Source organism: Triticum aestivum, chromosome 6B, assembly GCF_018294505.1.
Source record: "Triticum aestivum cultivar Chinese Spring chromosome 6B, IWGSC CS RefSeq v2.1, whole genome shotgun sequence".
NCBI classification, from domain to species: Eukaryota; Viridiplantae; Streptophyta; class Magnoliopsida; order Poales; family Poaceae; genus Triticum; species Triticum aestivum.
The window spans coordinates 706850263-706863539 of record NC_057810.1 but is presented as its reverse complement, the minus strand read 5'-3'; the positions used below and the strand labels follow the sequence as shown (position 1 = coordinate 706863539).

Sequence of the window (13277 nt, the reverse complement as noted above, 5' to 3'; positions counted from 1 at the left end):
GATATTTCGTTCGTACACATCAACCAAGCTTTTTTTGCGGGAAAAACTTCCGATCCATTCATCAATAGTTATGGCGGTACAAAGACACCAGAAGTAACAAAAATTTCATCCTAGCCCATAGACTACCTAGCGACGACTACAAGCACTGGAGTGAGCCGAAGGCACACTGCCATCATCACCCCTCCCTTACCCGAGATGGAAAACCTTTTTGTAGTAGACAGTCAAAAGGTCATCGTGCTAAGGCCTCACAAAATCTTATTTAATATTGTTAGTTTGACTTCCGAACATCCAATGCACCGGTAGCACCACAATCTAGGTGCACCGGATAACCCAGCCACGTGCACGGTTTTTCCCTCTCTAATATTTTTGTATGCGCCATCATCTCCTAGCGCTCACCATCTTGGAGTACATCGACAAGGTCTACCATGGAATAGGACCCTCCGTCTTACCCACCAACCCCAACCAACGTGCCATGCCTCGGTTCTGGGCCGCCTACATTGCTAACAAGGTTTGTGATTGATTAACATTACTAATGCAGTATAACTGTAGTGTTAGCATACTGTATTTGTACGATGTAATTGTACGGTAGATAGGAGAGTGTGTGTGCAGTTTTCCCGGTAAGCACAGTCGCCTACCTCCTCTGATCATGGCCACCCCACGACCTCGATCGTGGCTGCGTGCCTCTCCCTGTAAACTATATCTATGCCCAAGTACAATAGAATCGATGCGTTCGATCTCTTCTCCTGAAACATGGTACCAGATACTGAGGAAACCAACCCCTTCGCACCTGATCTCCCTCCCTCTTCCGCTGCCATGGACGGCAACCCCATCCCTTCTCCCACCTCCTTCGACGACGGCGACCGCGCAGCCGCTGGCCTTCTCCACAGCGCCCTCCTCTAGCCGCTCCGTGCCTTCCCCGCGTCTGTCCTTCAAACCATCGACATCCGCCATCATGTTCCTATCATCCTCGACCTTCATGCCGGCAACTATGCACAGTGACGGCGCTTCTTCCACACCATCGTCGGCATGTTCGGCGTCCGCGACCACCTCAACGCCCCTACTGCCCCGGCTAGTCGTGACCCCGAGTGGGTGATGATCGAACACTGCATCGTTCACTGGCTCTACGCCACCATCTCGCCGGAGCTGCTCGATGCGGTCATGCAGCCCGAGGACACCGCCGCCGTTCTTTGGGCGGCCATCGAGGTGATCTTCCACGACAACCAACTATCTCGTGGTGTGTACGTCGACGCCGAGTACCACGCCCTCGTCCAGGGCGATCTCACGATCATGCATGAAGGCGTTAGCCGATTAGCTTCGCGACCTCGGCAAGCACGTCTCCGAGGCCCAGCAGCTCTTCAACATGATCCGTGGCCTCGGCCGCCAGTACCACAGTGCCATTCCGCACCTCACCTTGCGCGTGCCCATGCCCTCCTTCCTGCAGGCTCGTTCTTTCCTGCTGCTGGAGGAACACCGCGCGGAGCAGACGGCTTGTCTCCAGCACGCGCACACCATGATGGCCGGGCGTGCTCCAGCGCCACCCACTGCGCCTGCATCAACTCCTGCGGCTTCGCCAACCACCTTGCCCCCTGACTCGGGGCATGGCCGTGGCCGTGGCAGGCGTCGCGGTCGTGGCACTCTGGGCGCATCTTCGTCCGCCCTGCCGCCCGCTCGTCCGCCTGCCCTCCCTGGCCAGGCGCCCGGTGCCAACTCCTGGACCGGACTGGTGCAAGCTTGGCCCATGGCCTGGCGTACGCCCGGCGCCGGCGTCCTCGGCCTTCGCCCTGGCACGCCTCATCAGCATGCCTACTTCGCCGCCCCAAGCGTGCCCCCACCGTCGTCTGGCTATGACATCTACGGGCCGCCCCCCGGCTTCCACTACGGCGACCCCAGCGCCAGCTCCAGCACCGCGCCCCCGCCTCCACAACCCTGGGACATGGGGGCTCTGAGCACGGCTCTGCAGGCCACGTCCACCTCCTCTCCCACTGCCGGAAGCACGTCGGACTGGTACCTCGACTCGGCGCGGCGTCCCACATGACAAACAATCCTGGTAACCTCCATTCTCTTGTCCCACACTCCTCTCCCACCCAGATCGTGGTTGGTAATGGTGATCACTTGCCGCTCACGCACACTGGGCACGGTTCTCTGATCGCAACCAACTCCTCTCTAGTTCTTCGCAATGTTCTAGTTTCACCATCTCTATTGACCAACCTTCTCTCCGTTCGTCAACTGACTCATGACAATCCTGTTTCCGTCGAATTTGATAAATTTGGCTTTTCTGTCAAGGACATCCACACCCGCCAGGTGATCATGCGTTGTGACTCGACCGGTGACCTGTACCATGTGACGCAATGCCGCGTGCTCCCTCCCTCGCGTCCGTTCGCCGGCGTCGCCATCGTGGAGCTGTGGCACCAGCGTCTTGGCCACCCTGGGGATGACACTCTTCGCCCTTGCTGCTTCAGTTAACTTTCAGTTGTGCGCCCTCCGATGTCCACACATTCCACGCCTGCCGGCTGGGCAAGCACGCTCGTCTGCCATTCGCCACTTCGCATAGTCGTAGCTATTTCCCCTTTCAGTTGTTGCATTTAGATGTTTGGACATCGCCTGTGGCTGGTGTGTTTGGGTTTCTGTACTATCTGGTTGTACTCAACAGTTGCACTCATTATGTTTGGACATTCCCCTTGCGTCACAAATCCGATGTTATTTCTGTCCTTACTGAATTCTACGCCTATGTTCAGACCCAGTTTGAGCGCCCCATCCTCGCCTTTCAGACAGACAATGGCAAGGAGTTCGACAGCGCTGCTGTTCGCTCGCTCCTCTCCACACACGGCACCACTTTCCGTCTTTCATGTCCATACACGAGCCAACAAAATGGCAAGGCCGAGCGGGTGTTGTGCACTCTCAACGATAGTGTGCGCTCTCTGCTCTTCCAGCTGCTCCTGGGCGCTCCCCGTACTACTCCATTCTCCGGGTGTTTGGTTGTCTCTACTACCCCAACACCTCGTCCACCTCTCGGCACAAGCTCGATCACCGGTCTGTCGCCTGCGTGTTCTTGGGTTACCCCCTGACCACCATGGTTATCGTTGCTACGATCCCGCCACTCATCGCGTTATTACTTCTCGTCATGTACGCTTCGATGAAAACTCGTTTCCCTTCGCCGCAGCGCCACTGCCTCCCTGCTCGCCTGCCGCCAGCGCTCCATCGCCCCTGCGTCTCGTTCCCGTGCCACTCCAGGGGCACTGTCTCGCTGGCTCCTGTTGGGCCTTGCAGCTCCAGGGGCAGCTCGCGCGTGCCTTCCGGGAATTCAAGCTCTACCGCTGGATCCCCATCCAGCGGCCCCGGTGCCTCGTCATCTGGCGCGCGCCTGCGCCTTTCAAGTGACGCCGTCGGATCTGCCTCAACACCATCCAGCGGCTCCAGCCCTCCGTCAAGTGGCGCGCGCCCGCTTCCTTCGAGCGACGACGTCGGATCTGCATCGGGCGGCCCTGATTCAAACTCAGGCGTGCCCGTGCCGCCCCCTTCTTCCACTACAGAGGTTGCTCCCCGGATCATCACCCGCGCTCGCGCCGGCGTGTTCCGCCCCAGCACATGGTACCGCGATGACTACGTCTTCCATGTCGCTGTTGTTCCCTCACCGGACGTCCCGCGGATTGACGGTGTCCTGGACTAGGGGGTACTCACCACGTCATCTCCCGATCTGTTAGATTGGGCCGAGGACCCCCATGGCCGTATACTCATGGGCTAGTCCAGACAGCTGTCGCATACAAGGAAGATTCCACAAGACATGGTGATCAAGACAAGGACTCCTCCCCCACCGGCGTATTCGGCTAGGAATCTTGTTATCCTAGGCCTCTGGTGCATTATATAAACCAGGGCCAGGCTAGTCGATAGATCATATACAACAATCATACCATAGGCTAGCTTCTAGGGTTTAGCCTCTACGATCTCGTGGTAGATCAACTCTTGTAATACTCATATTCATCAAGATCAATCAAGCAGGAAGTAGGGTATTACCTCCATAGAGAGGGCCCGAACCTGGGTAAACATTCTGTCCCTTGCCTCCTGTTACCATCTGCCTTAGACGCACAGTTCGGGAGCCCCTACCCGAGATCCGGCGGTTTTGGCACCGACACCGATCCCGCGATCTGTTCGCGACACGCTTCGTGATCCGAACTGGGTTGCTGCCATGAAGGAAGAATTCGCTGCACTCATCGGCAACCGCACCTGGGAACTCGTTCCTCGTCCCCCTCGTGCCAACATGATCACCGGCAAATGGGTCTTCAAGCACAAGACACGCGCTGATGGCTCTCTAGAACGCTACGAGGCGCGCTGGGTCGTCCGTGGTTTTCGCCAACGCGCCGGCGTCGACTACGGCGAAACCTTCTCCCCCGTCGTCAAGCCCACCACCATCCGCACCGTGCTCAACCTCGCTGCCTCGCGTGGGTGGCCAGTGCGCCAGCTCGACGTCACCAACGCCTTCCTGCACGGCAACCTCCCAGGAGGAGGTGTTCTGTCTGCAGCCGGCCGGCTTCGTCGATTCCACCAAGCCTGAGCATGTCTGCAGGCTCGTCAAGTCCCTCTACGGCCTCAAACAGGTGTCATGCGCATGCTTCCAGCGCTTCGCCACCTTCCTCGCCACGCTCGGCTTCATCGCCACGCGCTCAGACAAATCGCTCTTCCTCCTCCACGCTAGTGCTGACGCCGCCTGCCTGCTTCTCTACGTGGACGACATCGTCCTCACAGCGAGCTCGGATGCCTTTCTTCAGCGCATCATTGCCCGGCTCCCCGCCGAGTTCTCCATGAAGGATTTGGGCGAGCTCCACTACTTCCTGGGCATCCGGGTGACCCGCGACGCCGCCGGCTTCTTCCTCTCTCAGTCCAAGTATGCTGAGGAGATTCTGGAGCGTGCTGCCATGGACAATTGCAAGATCGCACCGACGCCCATGGACAGTGATACGTCTCCAACGTATCTATAATTTATGAAGTATTCATGCTATTATATTATCTGTTTTGGATGTTTGTGGGCTTTATTAAACACTTTTATATTATTTTTGGGACTAACCTATTAACCCAGAGCCCAGTGCCAGTTTATGTTTTTCCCTTGTTTCAGTGTTTCACAGAAAAGGAATATCAAACGGAGTCCAAATGGAATGAAACCTTTGGGAGAGTTATTTTTGGAATGGAAGCAATCCAGAAGACTTGGAGTGTACCCAGAAGACTTGGAGTGTACGTAAGGGAAGCAATAAGGAAGGCACGAGGCAGGGGGTGCGCCCACTCCCCTGGGCGCGCCCTCCACCATCGGGGGCCCCTCGTGGCTCCCCTGACCGACTTCTTTCGCCTATATATATCCATATACCCTAAAAACATCGGGGAACACAATAGATCGGGATTTCCGCCACCGCAAACCTCTGTAGCCACCAAAAACCAATCGGGGCCCTGTTCCGGCACCCTGCCGGAGGGGGGGGGATCCCTCATCGGTGGCCATCTTCATCATCCCGGCGCTCTCCATGACGAAGAGGGAGTAGTTCACCCTCGGGGCTGAGGGTATGTACCAATAGCTATGTGTTTGATCTCTCTCTCTCTCATGTTCTTGAGGTGGTACGATCTTGATGTATCGTGAGCTTTGCTATTATAGTTGGATCTTATGATGTCCCCCCCTCTACTCTCTTGTAATGGGTTGAGTTTTCCCTTTGGAGTTATCTTATCGGATTGAGTCTTTAAGGATTTGAGAACACTTGATGTATGTCTTGTCGTGCTTATCTGTGGTGACAATGGGATATCACGTGATGCACTTGATGTTTGTTTTGGTGATCAACTTGCGGGTTCCGCCCATGAACCTATGCATAGGGGTCGGCACATGTTTTCGTCTTGACTCTCCGGTAGAAACTTTGGGGCACGCTTTGAAGTACTTTGTGTTGGTTTGAATAGATGAATTTGAGATTGTGTGATGCATATCGTATAATCATACCCACGGATACTTGAGGTGACATTGGAGTATCCAGGTGACATTAGGGTTTTGGTTGATTTGTGTCTTAAGGTGTTATTCTAGTACGAACTCTTGAATAGATTGATCCGAAAGAATAACTTTGAGGTGGTTTCGTACCCTACAATAATCTCTTCGTTTGTTCTCCGCTATTAGTGACTTTGGAGTGACTCTTTCTTGCATGTTGAGGGATAGTTATATGATCCAATTATGTTATTATTGTTGAGAGAACTTGCACTAGTGAAAGTATGAACCCTAGGCCTTGTTTCAACGCATTACAATACCGTTTGTGCTCACTTTTATCAATAGTTACCTTGCTGTTTTTATATTTTCAGATTACAAGAACCTATATCTACCATCCATATTGCACTTGTATCACCATCTCTTCACCGAACTAGTGCACCTATACAATTTACCATTGTATTGGGTGTGTTGGGGACACAAGAGACTCTTTGTTATTTGGTTGCAGGGTTGTTTGAGAGAGACCATCTTCATCCTACGCCTCCCACGGATTGATAAACCTTAGGTCGTCCACTTGAGGGAAATTTGCTACTGTCCTACAAATATTTGCACTTGGAGGCCCAACAACGTCTACAAGAAGAAGGTTGCGTAGTAGACATCAAGCTCTTTTCTGGCGCCCTTGCCGGGGAGGTGAGTGCTTGAAGGTATATATTTAGAACTTGCAATCGAATCTTTTTGTTTCTTGTTTTATCACTAGTTTAGTCTATAAAAGAAAACTAAAAATGGAATTAAGTTTGCCTCATACGCTTCATCTTTTTAATTATCTTTCGTGAAAATGATGGGAAGGAAAATTGTGCTCAAGTACTAGAAGAAGAATTACATAAAATGCTTGACATAAAATATGTGAATGATGAGCATGATTGCAATGTTGTTAGTATGAATTCTTTGAATACCCATGATGCTAACGATATGCAAAGCCACAAGCTTGGGGATGCTATGTTTGATGAAGATGATATGTTTAGTCCCCCAAGTTTTGATGAGAAAATTTATTACGATGAAAGCATGCCTCCTATTTATGATGATTATTGTGATGACACGTATGCTATAAAGAATAAAGATAACCATGAAACTTGTCATCATGATTTTATTTTTCAATTGGATTATGCTTTACATGATAGTTATTTTGTTGAGTTTGCTCCCACTACTATTGGTGAGAATAAATTTGCTTATGTGGAGAGTAATAAAAATTCTATGCTAGTAGATCATGAAAAGAATGCTTTATGTGCTGGTTATATGGTTGAATTCATTCATGATGCTACTGAAAATTATTATGAGAGAGGATCATATGCTTCTACATATTGCAATAATACCAAGTTTCCTCTCTATGTGCTTAAAGTTTCGAAGTTATGCTTGTTTTGCCTTCCTATGCTAGTTGATTATTGTTCCCATAAGTTGTTTGCTCACAAAATTCCTATGCGTAGGAAGTGGGTTAGACTGAAATGTGCTTGCCATATGTTTCATGATGCTCTCTTTATGTTTCAATTCTTATTTTTTATGTGAGCATCATTGAAATCATCATGCCTAACTAGGGGCGTTAAACGTTAGCGCTTGTTGGGAGGCAACCCAATTTTATTTTTATTTCTTGCTTTTTGGTTCTGTTTAGTAATAAATATTTGATCTAGCCTCTGGTTAGATGTAGTTTTATGTTTTAATTAGTGTTTGCGCCAAGTAAGACCTATAGGGTCTTCTTGGATGATAGTTATTTGATCTTGCTGAAAATTCCAGAAACTTTCTGTTACGAAAACAATTGTTTAAAACCACCAGAAAGTGATAAAATACTGATTCCAATTGATGTAGATCAATAATAAAATTATCTAGGTCTTCCTATTTTGGCAGATTTTTCCGAGTTCCAGAAGTTTGCGTTTGATACAGATTACTACAGACTGTTCTGTTTTTGACAGATTCTGTTTTCCATGTGTTGTTTGCTTATTTTGATGAATCTATGAGTAGTATCGGAGGGTATGAACCATAGATAAGTTGGAATACAGTAGATATTACACCAATATGAATTTAGAATGAGTTCACAACAGTACCTAAGTGGTGATTTATTTTCTTATACTAACGGAGCTTACGAGTTTTCTGTTAAGTTTTGTGTTGTGAAGTTTTCAAGTTTTGGGTAAGGATTCGATGGACTATGGAATAAGAAGTGTCAAGAGCCTAATCTTGGGGATGCCAAAGGCACCCCAAGGTAACATTCAAGGATAACCAAGATCCTAAGATTGGGGATGCCCCGGATGGCATCCCCTCTTTCGTCTTCGTTCATCGGTAACTTTACTTGGAGCTATATTTTTATTCACCACATGATATGTGTTTTGCTTCGAGCGTCATTTTATTTTGTTAGTATTTGCTTTCTGTTATTTATAATAATGTTTTGCATCTGTATTTTCAATAAAAATGTCAAGGATAGCCTTTACCATGCTTATTTTGCAAGTCTACATGTTGTTCTTTGAAAACAGAAAGTTTACCGCTGTTGCAAAAAATCCCTAGAAAATTCAGAATGTGATAAAATGATGAAACCTTTTGCATAATAAGATCTGATAAATTTACTACAGTTGGAATTTTATTTCATAATTTTTGGAGCTAGGGAAGTATGGATCTTGCTGCATTCTTTACAGACAGTCATGTTTAGGCAGATTGTTGTTATGTTTGCATTGTTTGCATATGTTTGCTTTTTTAATGATTATATTTGAGGATAGGACTATTAAATATGCATAGGAATTTAGTATGCAATGTTGAATAATAATTTTAGTGATTTGCTACAGTAGAGTATGATAAGGTTTTTGCATTGGTTTATACTAACTTATCTCACGAGTCCTTGTTGAGTTTTGTGTGGATGAAGCTTTTGAGATTTAGGGAGACCGTGATATGAGAGGAATTGAGGAGACACAAAAGCTCAAGCTTGGGGATGCCCAAGGCACTCCAAGATAATATTTCAAGAAGTCTCAAGCGTCTAAGCTTGGGGATGCCCCGGTAGGCATCCCACCTTTCTTCTTCAACAATTATCGGTTAGTACCGATTGAGCCTAAGTTTTTGCTTCTTCACATGATGAGTGCTATCCTTGAAATGACGTTTTATTTTGTTTTGCTTGCTGTTTGAATAATATCCCAAGATCTGAAATTCTTAAATGAGAGAGAGTCTTCACATAGCTATATAATTATTTAACTACTCATTGATCTTCACTTATATCTTTTTGGAGTAGTTTGTCATTTACTCGTGTGCTTCACTTATATCCTATGAGTAAATAGTTGAATGATTTGAATGTCATCAATCTAAAAATATATATGTTTCATATGCCTTTCCCATGGGGAGTAATACCTTCACATATAAGAAGTAGAGGTGGTAAATTTATTGAAGGTTAGCAAACATTGTATTGGTCACTTGAACAATTCATGAAAGAATATTGAAGGAAGAGAGATTTCACATATAAATATACTATCTTGGACATCTTCTATGATTGTGAGCCCCATTAATTATTTTCAAACCTGAGCAAATTAGTTGAAGTTGGACAAGGAAGACAACATAATTAATGAGTTATGCTTGGCTATATTTTTATAAGTTATATTGTTTTGGATCCTCTAACATGTGGTGCTTGCTATTTAGAATCCTTTGGTAGACAAAATATCTGTACTAAGCGGGAATACTGCTTGTGCATCCAAATTCCTTGAACCAAGTTTCTTCCATGAGTGTCCACCATATCTACCTATATGCGGTATTTACCTGCCGTTCCAAGTAAATTTGCATGTGCCAAACTCTAAACCTTCAAATAGTAATCTGTTTTGTATGCCCGAATTGCTCATGTAGCGACTAGGGGCTGTCAGTATCTTCCATGCTAGGTGGGTTATTCTCACGATGAGTGGACTCCGCTCATCATTCATGAGAAAATGGCTGGTAACTGGGATGCCCAGTCCTATGATCAAAAGATCAAAAACAAATTCGCAAATAATTTAAACAAAACTCCCCCAGGAATGTTGATAGTTGGACGGCACCCGTTGTTTCGGACAAGCCGTGGAGTGTGAATGTTGGTGGAGGGGGAGTAAAAACTTTTACCTTTCTGCGTGGGAACCTCCTATAATGTATCTAGTATGGAAGATATTGGGAACTCTTGGGCGTTATGTTGACAATGAAAGCATACGTCTCAAAATTATTTTCATCTATGTTTTTGCTTCGAGCTCTGGCACCTCTGCAAATCCCTGCTGCCCTCTGTGAAGGGCCTATCTTTTACTTTTATGCAAGAGTCAGTAGTATTCCTTCTTATTCCAACCCACTTTTTAGTTGGCAAGCATCATGTGATGGAAAGATCTAAGCATATATGGCCATTCAAATATATTTGAGCATGAATTATTATTGTTGACATTACCCTTGAGGTAAAAGGTTGGGAGGCGAAACATTAAGCCCCTATCTTTCTCTGTGTTTGATGAATACTATTTGTTCTAAAAATATGCTTTGAGTGGTAGCAATCATGGAAGACTAAATGATAGTTGAGTATGTGAAGTTTGCTGAATCAAAGCTCTAACATAGACTCTTCCTGAAAATAAGATGAATTGTAACTGTTTGATGACTAATAACACGGTTTGTTAGTTTTCAAGAAAGTTTATGATCTATACTTTAACATGTGAATGGCTTGTTACTTGATCATGAAAAGTTCTATGAGTTGAGCTACTGTTATGACATATAATGATGCTAGAAAAGGTGATTGAAATTATCATTGATCAAACTTATGCACCTGCTAGCATTCACACTTCATAAAATATTTATTTTATCATTTACCTACTCGAGGACGAGCATGAATTAAGCTTGGGGATGCTGATACGTCTCCAACGTATCTATAATTTATGAAGTATTCATGCTATTATATTATCTGTTTTGGATGTTTATGGGCTTTATTAAACACTTCTATATTATTTTTGGGACTAACCTATTAACCCAGAGCCCAGTGCCAGTTTCTGTTTTTCCCTTGTTTCAGTGTTTCGCAGAAAAGGAATATCAAACGGAGTCCGAACGGAATGAAACCTTCGGGAGAGTTATTTTTGGAACGGAAGCAATCCAGAAGACTTGGAGTGTACGTAAGGGAAGCAACGAGGAAGGCACGAGGCATGAGGGCGCGCCCTCCACCCTCGTGGGCCCCTCGTGGCTCCCCTGACCGACTTCTTTTGCCTATATATATCCATATACCCTAAAAACATCGGGTAACACAATAGATCGGGAGTTCCGCCGCCGCAAGCCTCTGTAGCCACCAAAAACCAATTGAGACCCTGTTCCGACACCCTGCCGGAGGGGGGGTCCCTCACTGGTGGCCATCTTCATCATCCCGGGGGCTGAGGGTATGTACCAGTAGCTATGTGTTTGATCCATAGTTTTAAATAGCCGGCTATAGCTCCGCTATAGCCTTATCAGCAGGGTGCAGCTAAATGACCGCCTTCATAAATAGCCTGCTATAGCCCGATTTAGCTCGCTATAGCTGATTTGGAGGCCCGACGCTATTTTCCATAGCCCGCTATTTAAAACATTGATTTGATCTCTCTCTCTCATGTTCTTGAGGTGGTACGATCTTGATGTATCGCGAGCTTTGCTATTATAGTTGGATCTTATGATGTTTCTCCCCCTCTACTCTCTTGTAATGGATTGAGTTTCCCCTTTGAAATTATCTTATCGGATTGAGTCTTTAAGGATTTGAGAACACTTAATGTATGTCTTGCCGTGCTTATCTGTGGTGACAATGGGATATCACGTGATCCACTTGATATATGTTTTGGTGATCAACTTGCGGGTTCCGCCCATGAACCTGTGCATAGGGGTTGGCACACGTTTTCGTCTTGACTCTCCGGTAGAAACTTTGGGGCACTCTTTGAAGTACTTTGTGTTGGTTTGAATAGATGAATCTGAGATTGTGTGATGCATATCGTATAATCATACCCACGGATACTTGAGGTGACATTGGAGTATCTAGGTGACATTAGGGTTTTGGTTGATCTGTGTCTTAAGGTGTTATTCTAGTACGAATTCTTGAATAGATCGATCCGAAAGAATAACTTTGAGGTGGTTTCGTACCCTACAATAATCTCTTCATTTGTTCTTCGCTATTAGTGACTTTGGAGTGACTCTTTGTTGCATGTTGAGGGATAGTTATATGATCCAATTATGTTATTATTGTTGAGAGAACTTGCACTAGTGAAAGTATGAACCATAGGCCTTGTTTCAACGCATTGCAATACCGTTTGTGCTCACGTTTATCAATAGTTACCTTGCTGTTTTTATATTTTCAGATTACAAAAACCTATATCTACCATCCATATTGCACTAGTATCACCATCTCTTCGCCGAACTAGTGCACCTATACAATTTACCATTGTATTGGGTGTGTTGGGGACACAAGAGACTCTTTGTTATTTGCTTGCAGGGTTGTTTGAGAGAGACCATCTTCATCCTACGCCTCCCACGGATTGATAAACTTAGGTCATCCACTTGAGGGAAATTTGCTACTGTCCTACAAACCTCTGCACTTGGAGGCCCAACAACGTCTACAAGAAGAAGGTTGCGTAGTAGACATCAGACACCAAGGCCAAGCTACACTCCTCCGATGGTCCACGCGTTTCCGACTCCACCTCCTATCGGAGTATCACCGGCGCTCTCCAGTACCTCACCATCACCCGCCCCGAGCTCACCTACGCCGTGCAACAGGTTTGCCTCCACATGCACGATCCACGGGAATGCCATCAGACTCTGCTCAAACGCGTGCTCCGGTACGTGCGTGGGACAACTGAGCTCGGCCTTCATCTCCATGCCTCTTCATATCTATCGCTCCGCGTGTACACGGACGCGGACTGGGCAGGCTGCCCCGACACGCGGCGATCCACCTCCGGCTTCTGCATCTTCCTCGGTGACGCTCTTGTGTCCTGGTCGTCCAAAAGCCAAACTACTGTCTCCCGCTCCAGCGCGGAGGCGGAGTACCGCGCCGTCGCCAATGCCGTTGCTGAGTGTGTCTGGCTCCGTCAGCTGCTCCGCGAGCTGCACTGCACCGTCAACACGGCGTCGCTCGTCTACTGCGACAACATCTCTGCAGTTTACCTCTCCAGCAACCCAGTTCACCATCGGCGCACCAAGCACATCGAACTGGACATCCATTTCGTTCGTGAGCGCGTGGCCCTCGGTGAATTCCGCGTCCTGCATGTCCTGACTCGCCAGCAGTTTGCCGACGTGATGACAAAAGGGCTGCCCTCTGACGTTTTCACAGAATTTCGATCTAGCCTTTGTGTCTCCAGCGCCGACGCCAAGACTG

At 47.2% G+C, this 13277-nt stretch overlaps 1 pseudogene; it reads left to right on the top strand.

The window, feature by feature from the left end:
* The first annotated feature begins 370 nt into the window (after window positions 1-370).
* Window positions 371-13277, top strand: part of LOC123139690 (probable glutathione S-transferase GSTU6) — a 14087-nt pseudogene continuing 1180 nt past the window's right edge.